General features: G+C 39.7%; 1 pseudogene; it reads right to left on the minus strand.

The window, feature by feature from the left end:
* Positions 1-552: 552 nt before the first annotated feature.
* On the minus strand, positions 553-20,237 carry LOC140471382 (Ig heavy chain C region, membrane-bound form-like; annotated as a pseudogene).
* Between the last annotated feature and the right edge of the window lie 5,597 nt (positions 20,238-25,834).

The raw sequence follows: 25,834 nt of genomic DNA on the forward strand, positions 1-25,834 counted from the left end.
CTGGAGGGACTGTTACAATTGCATCACCTTCTTATTTCGGACTTCCATTTATTTTGCTTTACTGGACCACCCCTCAGAAATATCCTCTCTTAGTTCAGCATTGCTAACCCAGGCTGTCCTGACATTGGGAGAACTTTTAATTGTTAAACAGATTCAACTTTCTTATTCCATTGGCTGCCTCTTATACGTTTCTGTGGAGCGATGTTCCTGATATTTATTATGACGTGACCCGTGGGCGTGACGATTTGTGCTTAAGAGGAAATGGTGTCTAATCATTCTGCCTCTGGAGAATTCTCGAAGACCGACAGTGTGAAAGATGCATTTATGTTAGTGGTCCACTTGGTGGTGCAGCATTAACCTTATGACTGAATGAAACATAACTGGACAGATCAAGTGAAAAGTGTTTTTGGGAAGGGAGTGGGACGTGTAAACTTGGGAAAATATATTTTTACTTATTGGCCTTGAAAAAAGAATCAAGCAAACTCAAAGTTAGTGCATTTCATTCAAGATTTATTAACCACTTCAGAAGCATTTTTATCGAAAAGCTTTTGTTAAAGTTAATAGAAGTGAATATATTGACTGGATGCTACATTGAGACGAGATTGCATGCAGTATGAGCCGTGAATTTTATGTACATCTGTAACAATCGCCAGAAAGAGAATACAAGGACTCAACATATAAGGGAGGCAACCATTCTGAATAAGGAACAAGTAAAAAAAACAAATTGAATTGGTAAGCTATAAATTATTCCAACTATAATAATCTCAATGATATCAAAGTGAAAACGAAAGGCCATCAATATTTTTCTTAGTTATACACTGACAAACTTAAGTGATCTCACTCTTCGAGTCAGCAACAGGACAGATTGTAGATTGGGAATTCAGAAGGCTTGATAGTCAGATGAGGAAAATCTACGGTGTCCACAACTCATTCACTTAACCTGGAAAAGACAGATAAAGTCATGATGCAGATGTTTATGATCCGATGTATTCAGGTTCTCAGTTGCATTCAGTGGCACACTTTGTTATTTCACAAAACATCTGTAGCTCCTTGCTGTGTGAAATATTTGATTACTCTCACCTTCACCAGAGTGACGGCAGCACTGTAGAAAATACTCAGGAAGAACAGGGTGATGAATGTGGAAGCAGTTGTCCAGATGTTGCCATTATCATCCTCATAGTCTTCAATCCAAGTGCGATCTATTGAATCTATGAATATAAAACCGAGAGAACGTATTCAGATTGTTTATTGATCCTGACTGATCTATCTGCACCTTAGTATTGTAATTAGAGACTGCTACATCTTCTTTAGGCAGTCAGGTGTTTCTCAGGTTTGACTCTCTATCTGCATGTATTAATGCATTACTGACTCTCAGCAAGAAATTACTAAAACTAACTGCACATTATTCCTTATTGTCCGTGCCGGAAAACTTCGAATTACTTTGCCTTTTAATCTATTATTGAAGAATATTATCATTTGAGGAATACTTACAGAGAACAAATATTTTAATTTTATCATTATATTTTAAATATGGGATGTGACCGCAGTTTAGTTCAATATTTAGTCCGTCACTGGATGAAGTTTAAATATGGTTCTCATCTTCATGATATATTGGTGACCAATTGTTTGGCAAGTCATGAACATAAATTTCATTCACAGTAAAAACATTGCTTCATATTTTTGTTTGTAGGACCTGCATATTTAGGAATAAGTTTTTGTCCATGTCTCTCTTAATTTATTTTTTCTGCTGCTTGATGTGTATATTTTTCCTTGTGTTTGTGGATGTGGTAATGCGTGTCTCTTATATTACACCTGCCCATTTTGGAGTGTGTGCATGAATAAACATACTCATATTCTTTACTGCTGATGTGCTCACGTGCTTGTTGTATGTAAATCTTGTTCCCTTCACAATGCGTAAGCATCATCATGCTAACATGGCACTTCTTTGACGCCTATGTCTATCATTTAATGTCATTGTCTAGTTTTCGTCAGTGCCATCCTACCAATAGACAGCAGGATCTGTCTATTTAAGGTCCTACCTACATTCGGTTATTTTCATGTTTGTGCTCAATAAATGTGAGCATGCAACGTCATGTTTGATGGATGTTTATCTTTGCGTGATGATCTCTGTCTGTGTGGCAATCTATCCTAAACCATTGCCGGATGTGTTTGTTTGTGTTATTATGTGTGGATATTTGCTGACGCTTGTGCCATTCTCCTTGTTTAATAAACACCCCATTACTTGCGCGTCTGCACGTGAGACTCTCAATTTATGTTTGTGTGTGAACATATATAAGTGCTGATCAAAGTGGTTTAAAAATAAATTAAGCTGCCTCTGCAATCATATGTTTGTCATTATGAAAATTAAAAAATAATAATATTAATGTCTAACCCTGTGCTCATATGTGCCTGTGTGAGTTTACATGAGGGAGGACATTTTTCAGATGTTGTAGCTTTGTGCGTATGAATGTATGTCGGTCAGCATTATGCTGCATGAATAGAAATGCAGTCATGTCCATTTGTGTATGAATTTGCATCTATGCTTTTCGTAATTATGTGTGGATATCCTTGTTCACTCGTGCACGTGCTATTCTTTCTGTGTACGTGCGTTTTTGTGGGAGCTTAGAAGAGTGTTCAAGTACTATTTGCATGTGTGGCTCTGTGTATATAAGAGTGTGTGACTGTTCATCTCTGTGCACGTTTATGTGTGTGCATAAGCATGTGTCTTTAGGTGAGAGCCTGTGTATGTGTTTTTACATGTATATTTGTGAGCATTTCTCTGTAACTGTTTCAGCTCTAATACTAGATTGTAATTTTTATTATTGTTCCAGTTTTTATGGATTGTCAACATTTATATCTGACCCTGATGTTGTCAGGAACATTTCTGATCGTCGTGGAGAGATAGATGCTTTAGAACATAGAACAATACAGCGCAGAACAGGCCATTCGGCCCTCGATGTGAGCAACTCTTTTGTTACAGCGAAAGAATTTCTGTCTCTGAGACAAGAGACCTGAGATCAAATCCCCACTACTCCAGATATGCAGAGTTGCATTTCTGAACATGCTGATTACAAAATATCTACAAATGTTCTGTGCTTGTAGCAAAATGATGTCAGATGTTCGAATACCAGAATTTATCCCATGTGCTCCAGAAACCGGAGACAAAACTATGCGCTACACACTGGGATGATGTAAATACCAGTTTTGGATTAAGGGGAGTCAATGTTAACAAACGATTAATAGGGTCAATCGAATTGGGCAGACACAAAGGTATTATTTTGCATGGAAACATGGAATCTTCGAACAGGATAGAAGAAGCTGACAGTTACTGTCAGAAACTGGGTTAATTACAGAGGACTTCTATCTTGAAAACTCTGCAGAGTGAGTAAGAGTACAGACCATTAATAATTCCCCTCTCCCCCTACCTGGGCTCAACAACAATAACCTTCATTTCGGGTCTCTTTGGTGTGGAAATAAAGATGCATTCTGTCAACCACCGCACTGGTACAAGATCCCTCGTTCCACAGAAACAAGTGTCATATTCAACTTACTCTGCACTGTTTGCGATTGGCATTTTCCAATCAAAACTAATTCCAAATGTCTTCTAAGATTGCGTTCCCAATTGTTGCATTGTGGCAGTTTAAAGCCGACATGAATTTTGTGAGAATGTGCAATCGGGGAATCAGGAAAACAAAGTTCAAAATCCGTGGTCTTTACCTGAGAGAAATTGGGCATTTTAAGATTTCGTTTTAATGGAATGTAAGATGGATAAGGTTCTTTGCAGAATCTGGTATTGAGTGAGCTTTACTCTGCCTCTAATCCTAAATTGACCTGAGCAGGGAACATTAACTGCACAAGACACGAGTTTTAGACCTGTTAATAATCCAACTTAACTTTACAGGTGGAATATAAGTAAAAGTGGGAAACACAATTAATTAAACGGTTGTATATTTAAATCACAATTTGAGGAAAAAGCTTTATTACTTTTGTTGAATTATTAAAAGCAACTTTGAGTTTTTTTATTGACATGAATTAACCGTGTCCATCAGTGCAAGTGAAATGTTCACAAAACTCGGTTTACCGCTGGATTTATCGACTGTTCTGTTGATGATCTTCAATGGAATCGCTTCATGTCCCACCACACAGGAGTAAGAAGCACCGCTGGCCCACTCCTCTGCTGTAATGGATAACAGGCTGTACATGAAGAAGGAGGTATTCTCGCTCTCCGACATCACCTCGGTGTTCTTGTAGTTACTGGGATTCACCGGCTTGTCATTGTTTGTCCACTTGATGAAGATCTCTCGGGGGAGAAACCTCTCACTAAACAGGTGAGGGAGAGAAACCTCTGAGCAGAAACATCTTCTGTTGGTGGCAGGAGGATAGAAACTGATGGCTCCAGTAGCTTTTCTCCTGCAGAATATTTGAAACAAATATAAATCAATTATAAAAATCCAGAATCAATTTTGCATTTCACTACATATTAAAATATGCCAGTTTTGTTTTTTTTTTAATTTGGGCTTTATACGCTCTCATTTTCTAAACCAGCAGAATGATATCCATTCTATGCATTAAGAGTAACGAATTTGATTCGAAAGTCGACTCCATGTTTCTAACCCACAACTAACACATCCTGTACATTTGTCATTGCTGATGTTAAAAACACAAATCAGGTTTCTTCCCACTTTATTTGACTTATAATCATAAAAGATCAATCTTTGGTCCATTTTGTTCTCAGTCAGATATTTAGCTATCCTGCCATCAGACACATCTTTCATGCTGCCAAGTTATTTGGAGCCAATCTAAGCATGCCATGTATGTAACTGGATCTAGATTACACGTGGAATACTTTGTTCGTTCCTCTCACCACTCACCATTTCCCTTGCGGATGGAGTCTCTCAGAGGTGTCGGGAGGTATGGATGGTTCACCACACATTCAACACTAACGTGACTCAGCCAGGATTCGGTAGAAATGCTCAATTTGCTGATCACGCTGTCGGGATCTTCTCCAGGCTGGTTAGCAATCTCTGATTTCAGAGTCTTCTTTTCTTGTATCCAGGTGACATTGACTCCAGAAGGAAGATTGGACACAACACAGGTTAATGTCACTGTCGCCTCCAGTAAGACCTGTTCTACTGGTGGTGGTAGGATTTTAACTGTGTAATCGTGGCACTCATTAACTCCTATGAAACAGAAATCAAATCAATGAAAAATGCCTCTTTAGAATCAAAACACCGAGCCTTCAGGCTACTCCCACATGAAGTGAAGAAACCACCTTTGACATGGCAGCTTCCAAATATTGCTGAAATGATTGTTCCTGTTGATTATATATTTTGTTTTGTGAAATCATTTGTTATTATCTATAACATGCACCGTGTAATAATTCATATAGAACACTGGAATTGTCACAAGTGAAACCTGTGACAAAGTAAAATCAAAGACACCACGGCATAACACATGGAATTACCTTTCTTCTAGAGTTCTTCTCTCAATTACGACCATCCATTGATACTTGTAACAAGAGTAATCTGAATATAACGACTTCATTTCTATGTTCATGAAATTTACTTGCAAATGCTGCTGGGCATTCTGAATGCCAAATTACATCCCCAAGTTTGAGCAAATTGTAATCAATCATAATTATTGTCTTTGTTCTCATGCATTTGCAGAGGATATAATGTGTGACAGGGGCAGTCATCAGTCACAGAAATTCTTTTCAACATGTTTAACGTTATTGAAAATAATTGACATTATTAGTGTGAGATCATTCTCTAAAACATACTATGAGATATTATTACTCCTGTCAAACTTGGAGTAGATCTAAAAACAAAACAGTGAATTTCTTAGTAGAACAAAGACTGAACAAATACGAGTGTCTTCAATTATTCTACCAACTTGATGGAAATTTGCGCGAGTATTATTCAGATTTCCACTGCTCACTGCATGAACATTTCCATCCTCAACCTGGGCTCAATCAGCCTAACTCAATTTCATAGATCGTTCATCCCTACTGTAGCCTTACCACTAGAATGTATTCTCCTGCCACATCCACTAATTACAGAGAGTAACTTAAAGAGGCTCAATTAGGTCATGTTTATCCAGATTAATCAAATGTGAGACCAACTTGGTCCGCGGCCTGGTCCCATGAATGAAGTTGAAGAGCTCAGTACCAGATAAAATCTATGACGTACAATGCCCAAGGACAAGAGTTCATTCCTGAGCTGGAAATGAAGCATTGAACACATTTTGATTTATTTTGAAAGAAGGGTCGCTGCATGTTTTACCATGTCATTTTGAGACCACAAGATCGTAAGATAAAGGTGCAGAATGAGGCAGTTCGGCCAATCGAGTCTGCCCTGCCATTCGATCATGGCTGGTATGTTTTTCCACCCCATTCTCCAGCCTTCTCCATGTACTAACCGATCTATCGCTACCTTAAGTACAGTCACTGACTTGGCCTCCATAACCCTCTGCAGCAATGAATTCCACACCTGCAACCCCACTGGCTGTAGAAGTTTTTCCCCATCTCAGTTCCAAATGGTGCACCCTTTGACTCTGAGGATATGCCCTCATGGCCGACTCTGGCCTACTGGCCAAAACATTTACTCCACGTTCACCCAATCTCGGCCAGCAGCATGTTCTAAGTTTCAAAGAAATAACTCTCTGACCCTGCTCCCCTGCCCCCACAAGACACGCACCCCTCCTCCACCCCTAACTCCTTTATCCTTAAGCCAGTCACCAGGCATGAATTCGGCAGTCTGCCTCTCCAAGTGTGGTCAGCCAACAAACTACTTTTAAAAAAGACTATTAATCCAGCTCACTGTCTATATGTCTTCAATATGGAGGGAAACATGCTTTTCTGATTTGACATAATGTTAAATTATGAGCAATGCTAATGTAACACTCAAGCTGAAATACATGACACGTTTGTGAATGGGATGCTCTACAGCTTAGTGCTGTTCACTAAATTTGATAAATGTGTGCATCTGATTGACATCGGAGTTCAAAATGATTTCTAGTTCTCTCGTCTGTATGTCTTACCCTGCGGTGTGGTGATGTTTTGACTTTGAGTGTTCTCTCCATGAGTGGCCTGGCAGGTATACACTGCGCTGTTGAACCATTCACTATAAGGGACTGTCAGCCGACTCATCACCGAGAAGTTCCCATTCGCCTCACACACAGGAGACGTGAAGACAACAGAATCCACGGATTGGCCATTTTTCAACCATGTCACGGAGATTTCCTTCGGATGGAAATCAATGATTGAACACACGATGGTTGCAAACTTGCTGCTTGCGATTTCTTCACTGGGACTCACGGTGAGAAGAAGAGTTGGCTCGAGAAATGGGCCTTTATGAAAAACAATGCATAAATTATCTGACAAATTTGATAACAAATACATTCAGTTCTATTATAACTAATTCTATTATGGCTAATAGATACTAACCTTAACATTACAAGTATCATAATTATGCAGAGTGCTATAGAAGATGAAATCAACACAGTACAATTAGCAGGACGATGTGATAATGACAATGTAATGATAAAAATGAGAGGTCACAGCAAGGAAGTCAAGAAGGTCAGTTAGATCAGAGGGTGAGATAGTAAGGTTGAATGGTATTCATTTCAATGAAAGGAGCATGATAAACAAGGCAGATGAGTTAACGGCATGAAGGAGGAAGTGTGCACTTGATATCATGGAGACATGTTGAGAGAGGGGCAAGAGTGGAGTTCAATATTCCTAATATAATGCCTTCAAGCGAGACAGGGAAAGATTTAGAAGGGCGGTAAAAATTGTTGATGTTCACCAGTGTGAGGGAATATGTGGGTATAGAAAACATGGAGAAGTATGATGTTTTTTCAGGAATTAGGATAGATGATGTGATGTTCTGTCTTGCTGGAAGAAAAATAGATATATTTCCAGGGCACATAAAATGTATGCCAGGCAAAGGATGAAATAGTGGGTCGCTGGCAATAATGTATAATTCCTGGCCACAGGGGATATGGCAAAACTGCCAGTGTGGTATTGTTATGCTGGATGGATGAAGGGAAAAGCAATGAAACCACAGGCTGGGCTCAAGTTAGACTCAGTAGTAGGGAATATATTGTAACTATGGAGAGGGAAATTAAACTTCATCTGGAAGATGAATCAACAATTCTCAGCACGATTTTATTGACGGGAAGTCATGTCTGAGCAATTTGATGGTAGTTTTCAAAGAAATAAGTCGATGTCCAGAAGATAGTAAAGATCAGAGCCAGTTGTCGTCAAGTCAATTTGACGAATTGAATCCTGAGGTAGCTGAGTGGCAGAGTGCAGAGGATAATGGCCATAGGATGTTTGTGTGGCTGGAAGTATATGTCTAGTGGTGTTCTGCAGGATTCAGTGTTTATTTATTGATGCCTCAATTATGTAAAAGTGATTTAGAATATACTGCAGAAGATTTAGCTGGTAGGTTCACAGCTGAAGCAAAAGTTGCCGAGTTGGCAGGGAGTGACCATGATACCTTTAGATTGCAGCAAGATACAGAAGGGTTGGCTACTTGTGCTGAAAAATGGCAAATTAAAATCATTCTGGATAAGTGTAAGGTGATGCACTTGGTCAGAAGAAACGAAGAGGTATCATGTTTTCAATGGTGGAACCCTGAAAAGGATTGCATGCCCATCGATCCCTTCTACTAATGTGGCAGAGGGATAAAAAGGCTAAGAATGTGTGAAGGGTATTTGCTTTTATGAGCCAATACATTTACATCAGGTGTTGGGAGATGATATTGGAAATTAATGAAATACATGTTAAGTCAGACATGAAGCATCATGTGTAGTATAGGACTGCATGTTACGGAAGGAATGTGATTAGACAGAAGGCAGCGTTGTTGAGATAGTCCAGGATGTTTCCTGGGCTGGAAGTTTTTAATTATGAAATGTGATTCACCAAACTGGGGTTTTCCTTGGAACAGAGAAGATTGAGAGAGAAGATGATTGTGATGTCTGGAATTATGGTAGACATACACAGAGTAAACAGAACTAAACCTTTCCCCTTCATGGATGGAGCAATGACTCAAGGGCATAGGGTTAGGGACAATTAACAATTAAGGACAGGAGGATATCGGGGAAAACAAAATCACACACAGGGTGTGATTCTGCAGCTCAGTGCCAGTAAGTCATGTCAAGGCTGAGCCCCGCATAATATGTGAGAAATATTTAGATGGATATAAGAAATGCCAAGTCACACAAAGCAATGGATCAATTGTGGACATATTGAACTGGAATAGTTAGGGGGCTGTTATTGATTGGCTTGGACTGGATGGGCCGAATGACCTTTCCCTGTGCTGTATATCTCTATGGCTATGTCAAATATATTATAACTAATGCCCAAATCATGTTAACCACAGATGTGCTGTTCGCTTCAGTTCCCACAAGACTTACATGGCATTTCAGTGCTCTGCTTTGACCCGCTGTGTTGAACCTCACAGGAGATTTTGCTGCAATCCGCTTCTGACTCAGGCAGGGTTAACTGGCTGCTCAGGGTGTAAGCTCCCTTCTTGTTTCTCACGGATGGATAAGTCTTCAATCCAGTCGTGATTGGGTTCCCACCTTTCTTCCAGGTCACCTTGGTAACGTCAGGGGAATAGTCCATGGCCAAACAACCAAAGATCACAGAACCGTCGGCATTGTGTTGCTGACAGGAGGAGACCAGTCCATAAAGTGTGGGGAGAGATGCAGTCTCTAGGATAGAATGAACAATTGAGCAAGTTACTTTCTGTTAATTCGACCTGATTGGTTACCCAAATGTTTCCTCAGCTGTAAATGTATGCTAGTGTGTTCCTGCTAAAGTCTTCAGCAAACGTTGAGTTTATTTTTGTTTCCAATCATTCGTTGATCTTGATCTTTTGGTTCCCTCTTCAGGAACATGCCCTCGACCTTGACCATTACTATATAAAACTTAGAAATAAGAACACCCTGATCCCACGAAAAGTTACTGTTAGAAAATCTCACCAACGAACACTTTCATTGGAATGCAGGTGACGAGCAGAGTCGTTTCACAAAATGCAAACCAAGAAAACGTTGAAGTTCGAATTGGAAATAAAAACCGAAGTTGCAGGAGAAACCCAACAACTAGCAGCATCTGTGCAGCGAAACCAGAATGAACGTTTCGAGTCCAGTATCCCTTCCTCGCTTATCAATGTCAGTCAGAATCTACTCTCTGGAAAGAAGGCAGTTGCAGGGCACTGGGACTGAGAGAATGCCTGTCACAGCTGATGTCATGCGAATTATCTGGAAGCTCAATGATCGAATTGGCAATTATCTGAATTCTGGAGACTTCTGAAATATAGAGGACCATTAAGGTTCAGAGACTTTGGAATGTGACAGCTAGCTGAACTGAGTATTTATGTGAATATGATTCGAGAAATGAACAAGGACTCTTTTACTTCAATAACCAACAAACTTACAAGCACTTCATGGTAAAACTCTAACGTCTCAGACTAACCACCGCTCTGACTCTCTTCTCAACCTCAATTTCCACTCACATTGACAACCCCTGCACCGTTACACGCTCATTCACCCTCGGAAAGCATGACCCTCATCACAAGAGATAACACACATTCAAGGCAATCCATATTCCAGACAAAAATGTAATCTCGATTCCTTTCACTCAATTCCACTCCTGCTACACTGCAACTGGTCCTTGGTGAATCTAGTCCTGACACCAGACTTTTCACAACCCCTGACAGGATATCCCTCCCCCAGATATGAACTCAGACCTTCACCACTGATCTCTCATCTTACCCAAGTCAACCTGTGCACATTGCATCCGAGCTCTGTTCCCATCTGTCCTTCGCCACACTTCGAGCTATACATTTTGACATCATATCCACGTGTCACATCAGCACAATGAACTTCTGTCACTGAAACAGTCCAGCACTCTGCTTCGGCGATCAACTAAACTTCCTGACACCCTGCCCACCTCTCAACTAACCAGCCCGGCAGCCTGCCCACCTCTCAACTAACCAGCCCGGCAGCCTGCCCACCTCTCAACTAACCAGCCCGGCAGCCTGTCCACCTCTCAAATAACCAGTCCGACACCCTGCCTGCCTCTGAACTAACCAGTCCGACACCCTGCCCAACTCTCAACTAACCAGTCCGACACCGTGCCCACCTCTCAACTAACCAGCCCGGCAGCCTGCCGACCTCTCAACTAACCAGTCCGACACCCTGCCCACCTCTCAACTAACCAGTCCGACACCCTGCCCACCTCTCAACTAACCAGTCCGACACATTGCCCACTTCTCGATTAACCAGTCTGACACTCTGCCAACCTCTCAACTAACCAGTCTGACGTCTTGCCAATGTCTAAACTAATCAGTCTGACACCCTGTTTAACACTAAACTAACCAATCTGACTCCATCCCCACTTCACAACTGACCAGCCCTGCACCCTGTTGACCTCTCAACAAATTGGCCTGGCACGCTGCCCACCTCCAAATAACCAGCCCTGCACCCTCCTCAGCTCTCAACTACCCAGCCCTGCAGCCTGCTGGCCACTCAATTAACCATCTTGGCACCAGAGAGACACCCTGCATTGCTGCTCAAAGGACCTACCAAGCACAATGCGACCAAGTTATTTCCTTCTGACCATTATGATTTGCTTTGATGCCACCCTGCCAGACTAGGTGCATGCAAGCTTACCCAGCAGCCACACAACACCTCACGGCCTATCAGCTCAAAATCTACCACATCACCAACCTACCTCCTGACTAGATCACCAGGTTCCAACTTTCAGCCTACTCCACCATAATGTCAGAGATTAAGAGAGTCATACAACACAGAAACAGGCCGTTCGGCCCAGCTCGTCCATGACAACCAGGTTTCCCAAATTAAACAAATTCCATTAGCCTGCATTTGGCCCATATCAATCCAGATCTATTCACTTCCTGTACCTGTCCAAATGTCTTGGAAATTTTCTAACTAGATCTGCATTTGCCACTTCCTCTGGCAGTTGATTCCAATGTCAAGTCCAGTTGCAACACAAACTCCCAACCTTTATACTCAATGCTGTGTGCAATGAGAAAACATTTTACAAACATATTCTTCAACACGCCAGCTACTTGAGACACCACTTTCAACAATATATGTATCTGATCCCTCAGGTCCCTACGTTCGACAAAGCTACCCATTGCCATATCATTAACTCTGTACGAATCTATGTATCTGAATCCCTAGGTGCTTCTGTTCGACATCACGACCCAGTGCACTACCATTCACTTCAGGTTGTTTCCTGATTTCTGTTCCCAAGATGCAATGACTCATATTCAGTTGAAACTGATCTCTTTCTGCCCATTGGCCCAGCTGATCATGATCTCGTTGTTCTTTCAGATAACTTTTATTGTCAATTATAGAACCAATTTTGCTGTTATGTGAAACTTAACAACCAGGCCCCATTCAATTTCTTCACAATTTTCAACCAATGTTGTACACGGTTCAACTTTTTTTTCCCTACATATCTATTGTTTCCTTCAACTCTTGAAAAAACTGTCACCTTCTTGAAATCATTTGATGTTTTGACCTCAAACCCTTTCGGTGACAGAGCAATCCAAAGGTTCATTCTTTAGTTGAACAGTACAAAAAAGGGTTCAATCTTATCGTGTGTGGGTAAGACTGTTGACTGTTCCTGCAAACATTACTACATTTTGACTTGCAATTCTTTCATTGGCCCTTTACTCTTTCTGGATCACAGCCATTGAACTCACTTCCTGACAGAGCTGTGAAAATGTTAATACCGCACAAATGTCAGAAAGTCAAGGAGGCCAAAGTCGACTGATCTCTCAAGGAGATGCAAAATTCCTAACATTTCCACGCCTATCTACAGATGCAAATAACTACTAGAAAAAATGAAGATTTTTCTGGCGCTTGCGTGTCCACACAAAGATGACGTGCTCAATAGTTTTGTTGTGTGTCGTTTGGTTGTACTTCCAGTGAACCACTTCTTAATCATTTAATGGGCAAGAAGCTTTCCTCATTTTTAGCACGGCAATCATACATTATACTTCCCTGGAATAAAGAAATATAATGTTTAATTAAAGGGACCTGACGATTGGGATGATTGAGTTGGAAATTGTCACAAATTTAAAACTTATTTTCACGAGCAATTAATTACAGCCTTATTGTGTCACATTACATACATACACAAATGCCTTTCAGAAATGGTGTCTCCCTCTGTTACGTGCAGTTGAATCATTAAATCTGAGATAGTTATTGCTTGTTAATCAGATGTGTTAAAGAGTTTTAGTCAAAGGTTAGCTCGCAAATGTACCATGTTTTAAGTAAGTGGTGGAATAGCTCAAGGGGCTGAGTGTTTTACTCCTGATTATACCTTCCTATCTCTGTGTCATTAATTCAGCTAGCAAAGGTGCTGAACACTATTTACTAAAACATTTCAACGAATTAATTGTTGAAAATGTTCTTTAAATATTCCTGTTGATTATTTGGAACAGGAGCATCGACATTCTCTATTTGAGTGGTCAGAATAACTCCCGCCTAAGTACACTCCAAAGATGCAAAGGTCAGTTGAATTGGTCATGCTAAATTGCACGTGGTGTTCAGGGATATGTAATTTAGATGTGTTCATTAGCGTTAAATGTATGGTCTACAGGGCAGGGGAATGGGTCTGGGTGTGTTTCTATTCAAAGGGGAGATATGGCCTTGTTGGGGCAAATGGCCTGTTTCCACACTGTAGAGATTCTATAATTCTATACAGCAGCCATTGCCCTCTGGAACAGGTTGTTACTTCATCATACAGCTTCTTCTGAAATTATGGCTCGACACCAGATCACTCACTTTCAACGATGACTAGGTACTAAATATTTCTGAAAATTCACAATTTGGTAAAATATATTTTCTCTCTGAACAACATGTTTCATATAAGGAATTCTTTTTTAAAAGAAACAACAAACTTTGAATGCGATAAATCCGAATTAAAAACAGAATTCTCGGAAGAAAAGCGGCAGGTCTGGCAGTTCCTGTGCAGAAAAAGGAAGCTTATCATTTCAAGTGCAGTGATCCTTCTGCAGCAAATTGTTTTCATATTTTCTTGAACGAGAACTCCATACCTATTGAGTTAGACGGTGATTAAGTTTACCTGACTTCTGTTGGAAAAGCATTATAAGAAGATGTACTGGATGATCTGAGATATCAGTTGAAAACTAGTTGAAAAGCTACCACCAAAGTGTTGGATTCAACCAAAATCCCACCAGACTGAACAGTCAAATTCACTCACAGTAATGGTTTGATACAAACGAAAACTGGTCCGACTTAATGTCATCAAATATGCTTTGGGAATAATTAATTGTGGGTTAGTTATAAATGGTATTGATAGAACAGCCAGTCAAAATTCCAGATTTCTTTGAGGAGTTACACTATTAACCCAGCTCACAATTCCCAAAAGCTTGTGACAAATATTGATTTGAAAAAGGCTCCAAACTGACAACCTTCTGTCTAATACCTGAGGCCCAAGTCTGGTCAGCGATTAAATCGATTTCACAGGCCTCTGTGAGTGGCATTCCAACAGTACTCAAAGAACTCAATGGTTTTTCCCCCGAATTAACCAGATGAGACATGGTATTACATTCCTCTCTAACAGGTTGTAAATGTACACAAACCACCTGTCTCAGAGTCAGAGACACTACCACTACATTATAACAGATCCGAACACAATCTCCAACAACACAGACCACCGGTTTGAGAGTGCACAAATTTGTTAATAATTAACCAAGGGTTTCAGCAACCAGGGATTGTTACAAAATGCTTACAAGATGAAAGTAGCATTTCAACAATTATCCAAGAATGCTTTGATAGCAATTCCGAATTGTTCAAGCTCTATGGGAACTCTAGAGGAATAAAACTAGGATTTGCGTTGCCATAAATTTAAATTTAACTGGCTTTCAACTGAGAACGCCCTTCCTCTTAACCCTTTGTATGTTGCTGCACCAGATGGTCTGCTAAGGCTGAAATGGATTAGAATCTTTGCAAGTGTAACATCACCTTTGCCAGTAACATTACATGCTGACAATGAGTTCTGAATAATTTGATTCCACATTGTGCCACTAAATGTGTCACTGACAAGAGAGGCACAAAGAAAATATGCAGCATATTTCCCTCTGTCTCACTGAATGATATATCCTTCATTGCTAACAATTGAGTTCAGGGATCTACAGTTTGACTTTTGTTACTGAAGTGTTTATTCGGATTGTAACAATTCCGTGGTGCCTAATTTCTGGCAGACAAAAGTGGTTTTGAAGCGCCACATGAAATTGAACTGTCTGAGACTCAGGTGTCCGAACAGGTCGATTTACAACTGGTCAGGAACAGCTGACAACTCGGTTGAGATAACACGGGACCACACTGTACAACAGTCCTGATCTGAGCAGATATATCAATTCGTCACATCAAATGTGTTCACTGCAATTTAACTTTCATAATAGGGGCGAGCCAGAGAGAAAGCATCAATGCTTCTCAGAACGTTTTCACAATGAAATTAGATTACCTACTGATTTAATCAACTGAATCGTGATTGTAAATAAGAAAAGAAATAAAAAAAACAGTTTCTGTCTGCATTCCCCGCTTTAACAAATGTCGAAATAAATGATCATTAACACTAAACTAATGTGAACAATCTCATTCAGATTGCTACATTCCAAACATCGCGCCAGTATATTAATTGAAATGAATATTACTCTATTCTCAGTGTCTAAATAAACAATGTGCTCTACTACCCTCCAGTTTCTGTCTTCTCTAAATTTGTTAATTCTGCAACTTTTGGAATGCATGCACAGGAAAATTAAGGGGGTGGCACGGTGACTCAGTGGTTCGCACTGTTGCCTCTCAGTGCCAGGGGATCCGGGTTCAACTCCCACCTCGGGTATCTGTCTGCATGGAATTTACGCATTCTCCCCGTGTCTGGATGGCATTCCTGTGGATGCTTCCGTTTCCTTCCACATTCCAAAGATGTGCAGGTTAGGCGATATGGATAAGCTGAATTGCCCATAGTGTTCGGGGTAAACGTCGGGGAACGTGTCTGGGTGGTTGCTCAGCGTGGGTTTGGACTTGTTGGGCCGAAGGGAATCTTTAAAATCTACGATTTTGCATCATTTATTCCCATGGTGAGTTGATGATGGATTATTTTAATTGATTCGAAATCTAGACTTGGTGACACAATCGACTATAGCATCTGTTTCCTAATGAATGATTCTTCAGTTCCGATGTGTTGTAAAATGTATCTATTTACTTAAAACACACGGATTGGGAACATCTAAAGCATGGCATGGATTTAATCACTCAGTTAATGTTTCATTTTTTAATCCAGTAAATCAAATTTAATCAGATATACAAGAATTAATCATTTCAAGTTAAACTGAAAAGCTGATCAATTCAGTGAAACCAATTTGTTCAGCATCGAAATATTTGGAGCAGAATTTCTTAATCGTCTTTTCCAATGATCTCTTCCAGCCAGGAAACTTGTGTGTCGGGTAGAGCGGAATTGAAAAGTAATTCTTGATTAATGATATCTCAGTAATGGCATTTTTGCTCAATGACAAGAAAAATTAGAACATTATACTTTTAAAATTATATTTATATTTCTTGTGACTTGTAAACTGTTTCAAGACAAACTTTGTGATTTCAGTAGTAAATTAAGTTCTGAGTTTCGAATTTAAGGTTTGGATTAGACCAGTCCTCAATTGTTACTTTCAAATAAAACTCGCACCCTAACGTGTCTGGTTTCCCTTCATTTCCAAATCCTTTGCGATTTGCCTTTCACTAAAATATTAGATTTAATGAAAGTTCAACTCCAATGCTGATTGCATTGAATGAGGAAACTGGAGCAGTTCACTATCAACAACCATGTAAACATTTCTAAAGCAATGTAGAAATCAAAGACAGCTTCAACAATATATTAGCTTAATTTTACCGAAGCACATTCGCTCACCAACTGAACAACGATGACCAAATCACAACACTGAGGATCAACGATGTGTTTGCAGCAAAACTGTCTCTTTGCAAACATTTTCAAAAGAACCAAGAACATAATGTAACCTCACAACAAATATCCCAAATTGGAAACCATCAAAACTGCTCACCATCACACAAGCGAATAATTAAATCAAATAGAAATAAAAAGTCAGAACAGCTGCCATGGTTCTGAGATAACTTATTGAACAACGCTTAAAGCTTTAACACTTTCGGCAACAACTCAATTTATTACCAACCCATTTAGTATTTCTGATCATGTCAATCTTGTGCAGTGCACAGCAGAGCAGCTTAAGGCATCTATTGATTAATCGCCTTAAGGTCAAAATAAAATGAGTTCAATGGACAAACATTAGAATTGAATGTTATGATAAGTTCGTCTCAATTATGAAATCTGATGAATTCGGTAGCTTAAGATTTTAGTCCCAAATTTTATTTTGAATGAGGCTGCTCAAAACAGACTTTAACTCGTTTAAAATGAGAACTGAGATTGTGTATCTCAAAAAAAGCTCTAAAAAGACGTCGCTTTTTTTCCGTTTCTCACACTTCCGTATTTCTGCGTTAAGTTGGTCTTCAGACAGTTACAAACGGATATAGTGCTTTCAGTCAATCAGAAAAAATATTGCCCCTCGTTTAACAAACGCCGAAACGATTCAGTACAAAGAACTTCACAGATATTCGTAACTGAGAGTCATCCAGAGAGACAATCCCCTTTGCCGAAATAAAACACCAATTACTGAAAGCATGAAAACTCAGTTCAATTCCACAAGATGAATCAACTCAATTCAACACAATCAAATAAAGCAAAGCCAGAACCCAATCAACTTTTCAACAAAATCAAATAAAACACAAACAGCATCCAATCAAAAGAATGAAACGTAATGCCGCAAGAAGATTCCATGGCAATATCCAACGTGCTTGTCATTAACAAAATTAACAACTCAAATGACAAAATGCAATCATGGTAAGAGCATTATGCACCCGGGGAATATATTCAATAAATTAACATATTTTCATCCTGTTTAGTGATATTTCCAATATCTTTAAGTTCTTATCATTTGTTGTCGATAATAAAACTCACAGATAGTGGGTGTCACTAAACTTTGCTTGTACCTGACTGATTGAGAGAGTTTGGGTGTTTCAAGTAAGTCAGCCACACAGAATGCCCATCTGATTTTTAAAAAGATATACACTGAGCATCTGAATCCGCCACAACGACTTCAGTCATTTTCTGAGACTTAATGTAAGTCTATAATCAGTTTTAACAATAATCAAACGGAACCAAATCAAGCTCAGCACAGGATCTAAGTTTCATTTAATTCAGGAATTATTCACATGAATAGAACGTTAGTAAAAAATAAAGTCACTAAGAAAGTTCAAGGTTCTTACCTGAAGTCACCGTCACCATGGTCCCTTGGCCCCAGTAACCAAAATTTTCACAGCGTTACATTCTGTGGACTGGGTCACACAATAACTGACTCTGATTAAAAACAAACAAAATCCTGCATTATTCTAAATATTCAGAACCATTGTCAAAATGAAGTCACGATAAATCTTCATCACATTATAATTGTACAGTGGATACTGATCATTCTTACTAAATTATTATAATGTTTTATATTTCACAGAGTAACACATGAGCTGATTCTCAAAATCACCAATTGCTACAATAATAATCACCGATTTTGCGAATTAAATTTACAATTTAAACAGCCATAATTGCACAATACCCCACAGAACTAATACTGAAATGTGAGTTTAGGTAGTCTGTACAGGGAAACATTGACTCGTTTCAAACAATGGGGTCTGGAACGGGTTTTTGTATTGATCATAATTGCAGTGTCACCCCAGTATGTCATTGTGAGACACATTGTGTCAAATACTATGGCGGGCTGCAAGCTGTAAAATGCAGATATTTAATTTCATTAATTCCTGGAAAGAAGTGATTCAGGCTCCTCTAAAAATTATTTACTGGAATATTTCAGCTTTACATATTCACTGTATTTTAAAAGGTCGGAATACTTTTGCAAGTTTGGCGTGCATTAATGTAGCCATAAACATGAGGAAAGTAGAATCATTTTATACATTTGTCCAAACTAGTCACTCCTGGATGGGATTTAAATTAAGTCTCACATTATTTTCCCGGTCCTTCAATGGTACAAATCGCCAGCTTGAGACAAACCCTTGTCAGTGGTTTTTGTATGAGGATGTCACTGTGCACATCACTGTGACCCACTGTAGTATCACAGTGATTTAGACCCGTACATTTTCTGTAATACACTCTGGGTCTCAATTCTCAGGTGAAATGGACATTTAGTGCTGATAGTCTATAGAATTAACGGCATGGTTTGCAGACCACGATTAGTAGACATTTCCCGAACTGTCAGATATATGAAAGCTAACATTATGTCCAAGCCTTTAATTGGTGGAAGTATCAGCAGTACATACGACATGCCAAAAACATTGTCCTGTGATATCACACAGTTTGTTAGTTTCAATGGTCTGTTTCCTCTGTGATCGGTTTGTAAAAGGCAGCCGGACGTGTGTTTCAGATCGCAGTTGGTTGAACTGAATTTAAAACGGGTACTGACCGTCAGTGAACGATGAAATTGGCAAAATGTCCCCTTGAGATGTTTTTTGAATGGGTCCATCCCTGGTTTGTCTCGCTGTGGTGTGTTGTACAGTAATAGATGGCGGTGTCTTCGATCTTCAGGTTCTCCATGTCCAACGCGAAGATGTTGTTTGAAGTGTCTTTGGATGCAGTAAATCGATTCTTAATCGCTGGTGCATAGTTACTGCTGGATGAACTTTTGTAATTAAGCAGCCACTCCAGCCCCTGTCCGGGAACGTGTCGGACCCAGTGCATCCAGTAATTGGAAAGATCGAAGCCGCTGGTTTTACAGGTCAGTTTCAGGGTGGCTCCAGGATGGCCACTCTCTGACTCTGGTTGAGTTAAAACAATCTCCGACTGGACACCTTTAAAAATGAAAACAAAAAGAACCCATGAGAATTAATGCTGATACAAAGAAGCCTGAGTCTTTTACATTCCTGAGGCAGACTAACATTGAGACAGTAACAAAGAGAGACATGAACAAAAAAACACTCACATGATAAAAATGTCAGTAACAAACTGAGAAAAATTGTTGACTTGATCATTCTGATAACTTGTGGAAAACGGTTCTGTCAAGAGCTTTCTAAACAAACCAGATCCAGGAGTGTTGAACTAAAGCACAGTGACCCGGATTTATATGATCATCAGAAGGGGCAGGTTTACAGGTTCCGCCTGTTGGTTTCCTGCTGGAGTCTGAGACAGGATCCTTGTATCACCTTGCACAGCCCTAACAGATGGGTTCATATTTACACGAGATTATTCTTAAACATGGATATAGACACACCTTGGGATATTGTTTTGCTGATTAGCCATCTAGGCAGTGTTTTTTGAAAGGGGAAAGTGAAATTTAACAGCTTGAAGTATTTTTCAGATATTTTGTTTAAACCAACAAAACAATTTCAATTGGAAGTTGGCTCTCTGTATTTTAACATGCATTCACGAGTAAATAAATCTAAAAGTAAAGTTCGAAGATATTATCAGCCAAATAATTAACTGGCCATACTTTTTTCTGGACACTCCAAGTCTCTGTCACACGACAAAATAATTTGTAAATCATACCAGATGTTTCTAAATTCACTTTGTGCAACTGAATACAGAGCGTGTTCAAAGTGATTATGTTTAGAATATTCAGCTGGAAATTAACTCCCTTTAATTCTACATTCAACCACAAGTAGAAAAAGCTAAAACGAAGTTTAATACCATTGTCAGACAATACAATTACTGACTTTATTTCTGCAACCACTCCAAGTTCCCCTCAAATTACAAAATAAGATATCATTTCTAACTGGCGTTTCTAAATTCAGTTTAGGCAAGTTAATATCGAGCATGTCTAAAATGAATATGTTAAGAATGTGTGTGTATGTGACTAAACTGTTTGGGCACGGAGATTAGAAGAACCTCACCATATTACAGAATCTCTCTCCTTGTATCTTTTTTCAACATGCACCGACCACAAGATAGATGTTTGAAAATGTATTGTAAAGGAAAGCTGTGTGCCCGAGAAATAAAAAGTGGATTGACAGTGATACCTAACACTCAGGTAAACCTTTGAAAGAGAATCTAATAAAGTGGAGCAGGCTGGTGGGAAGTTAGAAATTAATTCTCAACATCTAAACCATTGCAGGTACCTGTTTGGGTACATCAGGAGTGTCTGGCAAGTTACAGAGTATTACATCAATAATTGCCACGGATGTCGGTCATAAACAGCACATTTCTCCGCGCATTGGTAACTGTGACACGGGACTGTCAACGAGTAGAAATCAGCTAAACCTATGCGTTACACTGCACCGGTGCTCCCTAAGTATAAATGGCCCAGTCGGTTTTAATGAGATGCATTAATCAGAGAATGGTGCAACAGGTTAAGGGAGTTCAAGCCAATTCAAGTTTATCAACTTACTCTGAGAAAATGACATATGTTAGTGCAATGTGGGAATTTGGGAGCATTAACGCTATATTCAAGAGCTTTAAAAATCCTCAAAACAAACGGTTTACTAACTAGGCTGATCTTCAGCCAGAGTTAATATAAATGTCTGTCATGCAGTCAATTTCCTGTTTTCTGATTGTCACACAGTGAATGCTGCGTTGAGTGGCCATCCTTGTTAAAGAAGAAATGCCAAGTTGAGTGTGTCCATTTTGGGTAAACGGGAAAATACAGTTTTTTTGGATAGATTTTGTTTTATTTGATTCATACTGCCTTTAATCTGCCAGATACAGTCGTTGGCAGCAATTGAGCCGACTGCAGAAATGGTTCTCGAGTTTCCAGTTACATTTACCGGAAGCATCTGGAGTCTCTGCAGTTGATCAAAGATATTTTGTCTCACTGTTGACCACTTGCCAGAAAGCCAACGTCAAACCATAACCACTGCCTCGGCATAAATAAATCTACTCAGCAGCAATGCTACAGAAAATATTAATTTTCAGCTGTGCAACTTGGAGAACTGGTCCCTTCTCTCATTAAAACAAATATTCACAGAGTCTTAGTCACAACGGAAAAATCAACATTTCACGAGAGGATCACTACAGCACTCTATGAAATTAAGGAAAAACAGATAGATAGTTGTTCATGAAGTCATGGAGAGAAAACACTTACAAACAGATCCTTCGGTCCAAACAGTCCATGAGCAACCATAATCCCAAACGAACCTAATCCCACCTGTATTGGCCCATATCCTCCCAAACAGCAAATATTCATGGACTTAACTAAAAGTCTTTTAAAAGTTATAACTGTATTCATATCTAACTCTTCCTCTGGAAGATAATTCCTTGCATGAACCATTCTCTGTGTAAAAGTTGCCGCTGATACAATTTTAAATCTTTTCTCCTCTCACCTTGAAAAAACGTTCTCTACTCTTGAAATCCCCCACCCTAGGGAAAAGACATTTGCCATTTTCATTACCACTCCTGACTTTTACAAACTTGTACAAGGTCACCTCTGGAACTCTTACGCTCCAGTGAAAGAAGTTCCAACCATCTGGATTTCCAACGGTGGATGTGTGTCTCACGTTCTCCCGTGTGTTTCAATTAGAGATCCTCCTGCCTCCCCAGGTCCACATATTACATTCCTTCTCAATATTTTAAAGAATTGAAAGGGACTTGTCCTTCCTGTATTGTTCAATTTTATTTTGCTCCAAACATCATCACAAAATCAGTTGTGCATGTCATTGCTGATTCATGGGAGATCTCTGTGCGCACAATGTCTCCTGAAATAACTACATTAACATCCCGAATGTACTTCAGAAGTGTACCTCTAGCTCACAAACGCAATTATACACCAGGGAAGAGTGAATACCCTCTCTGCACGTCGCCACAACTTCTCCTTTGCCCTTTGTGAAAACGGTATTGTCAATATTAAGTAAAATAAATATATTTTGTTTTGACTTTCTTAATTTATGTTGCTGATCTTGGCTGAAAACAGGGATATTGTTGTCAGCATTAATGTGTGCATTAATTTTCATGTTAACTTAAATTTAATAATTAATCAAGAACAGTTAAAATAACTCCAGAAACGACGATTAGAACCGGGTCATTAAGATTCTCAGGGCTGCACCAACTGTTTGAATAGTGATGTAGTTCTGCCTACAGTTTTCCCATAAGCCAGCATTTAATAGAATTGGATATCATGTCTGAGTGGACAATGGATTTGACCTTACACAATGATCCGGATTGTAATGGCTCTGCATCACCTTTTGCACTATTTCCATCATATTTTGACGTGAATACAAGGAATTTCCCCAGCTGCTGGTGAAGTGATAGTTTACACAATATCAGTTAACGTTAATGCAACTAAACATAAGAACAATGAAAATTGAAAAACAAAAAATACGACATCCACGCAGACATACTCGTGGGCACACACACACACATTTGATCACTTCATTACTGTCAGAATGGAAGTATTTTCGAATGAATCTCGGAGGATGCTGCTAAGACTGGAAACAAAAAAGTCATAATGAAATTCGAGGTGGCCTGGAGCTGTTCATTTGGAGCAGAGGAGGTTGAGGGATATTTTTCTAAAGAAACACTCAAATGTTATGCAAGGATAAAATAGATGGGAAAAACCACCTTAGCTTGGGGGAGGGGGAGGGAGACGGTGGCGAGTTGGATAACTAAGGTGCTTAGACATAAGTGATAGACAGCAAACTCACGGGGAAGATTCGGGAAACTCACAACATGAAAGGATAGTAGATGCAGGAACACTCAAATCATTAAAAATAAGCTTGGCTATATGCTTCATGTGCTATAACCTGAAGAGTTACGGATAATATGCTATGAAGTGGGTGTAGTTTGGGAGGTTCTGTTTTTACGTGGCACAGTCCTGATGGGCGACGTGATCCCTCTCTGTCATTAAACATTTCTATTACTCTAAATCAACCCTTCCTACTTTGTTTAATTCGAAGGCTGTAATTCATATGATTCATACGGGAAATGTTTCAAACTTTCATTTCAATGATATCACAAATCAATAAACTCCACCCGACACTATGTCTCGTGATGTGGAAATTAATGGTCCAGTTAATGATCCCAAATGATGCCTGGCAGAACATTCCTTTCCTCAAATAATGATTTGGAGACGCCGGTGTTGGACTGGGGTGTAGAAAGTGAAAAATTACACCACACCAGGTTATAGTTCAACAGGTTTATTTGGAAGCACTATCTTTTGGAGCGCGGCTCCTTCATCAGGTGGTTGTGGATTACAATATTGTAAGACACAGAATTTGCAGCAAAAGTTTACAATGTGAATGTAACTTTAAGAATGATCTGCGATTTACACATGAAAGAACTGAAACCAGCATGTTCATTCTAAAAGATGAGAAACTTAAGACAATCCAGTTCAATATTTAATTTAAGTTTCTCATCATTTAGAATGAACATGTTGGTTTCAGTTCGTTCATTTGTAAATCGCAGAACATTCTTAATGTTACATTCTCAAGTGAACTTTAACAATTAGTCTCATGTCGGCCCGGATAATGCATTTAAGTTGTGAGATGTCCTCTGTGAGACTGTCTGTGACACAATGTTCAGACTCATTCTGATCTAGAAAAAGGATTTACAGAATCTAACTTGGATTCGTGCAGTTTTTGAGAAAAATAAAATGTAATTCTGCAAGTACAAATTCACCCGACAAATTTATTTGTGTGGGGGGGAGGGGAGGTTATGATCGTTCGTGTGAGCGTGTGTGTATGTGTGTGATTGTGAGTGTAAACGGGTACAACTCTGTGAGAGGCTGCACGTCTGACCATGTGAGTTTGTGAGTGTATGAGAGAGAGATCTTGTGCATGAGAGGACCCACATGAGTGTATTTGTAGGATTGTGTGTGTGTATGTAGGAGCGTGTGTCTAGGAATGTGTGTGGCTGTGTCTGTGTGTGTGCATGCATCTGTATGTGTGCGCATGTCTTTATCTGGGTGTACGTCTGTTTGTGTGAGTGTATGAATGGGGAGGTTATGAGCGTGTGTGTGTGTGTGTGTGTGTGTGCGTGTGTGTGCGTGCGTGTGTGTGTGTGTCGTGTAGTGGGGTCACCTCTAGTGTGACATGAACCCAAAGTCCCGTTTGAGGCCATCCCCACAGGTACCGAACTTGGCTATCAGCCTCTGCTTGGCCACTTAGCTTTGGTGCCCACCCCGGAGTTCACCTTGGAGAACGATCACATGAAGATCCAAGGTCGAATGTCCTGTACCACTGAAGGGTTCACCGTCTGGAAGGGAACACTCCTGTCTGTTAATTGTTGTATGGTGTCCATTCATATGTTGCAGTAGCTTCTGCTCATTCCCGCTAAAATTACTATGCCGCAAAGCATCCTTGCCTACAGTGTATGAGATAGACAACGTTGGATGAGTCACATGCATGCCTGCCATGTACACACACAAAGAGAGAAAACCAGATACACACCCAGACACAGACACACACACACAGGCACACACACACACACACACACACACACACACACACACACACACACACAGATACAGATGCACACACTCCTACACACACACTCCTACAGATCATCAAACATTCCGACAGATGCACAATTTGAGGAAAGACATTGAGGGAGTGCAGCGTAGGTTCACGAGGTCAATTCCCAGCTTGGTGATACTATCTTACGTTGAAAGATAGGAGCGGACTGGGCTTTTATACGCTTGAGTTTAGTAAGCTGAGAGGGGATCTGATTGAGACGTATAAGATTATTAAATGATTGGACATTCTGGAG

Source organism: Chiloscyllium punctatum, chromosome Y (genome assembly GCF_047496795.1).
Source record: "Chiloscyllium punctatum isolate Juve2018m chromosome Y, sChiPun1.3, whole genome shotgun sequence".
NCBI classification, from domain to species: domain Eukaryota; kingdom Metazoa; phylum Chordata; class Chondrichthyes; order Orectolobiformes; family Hemiscylliidae; genus Chiloscyllium; species Chiloscyllium punctatum.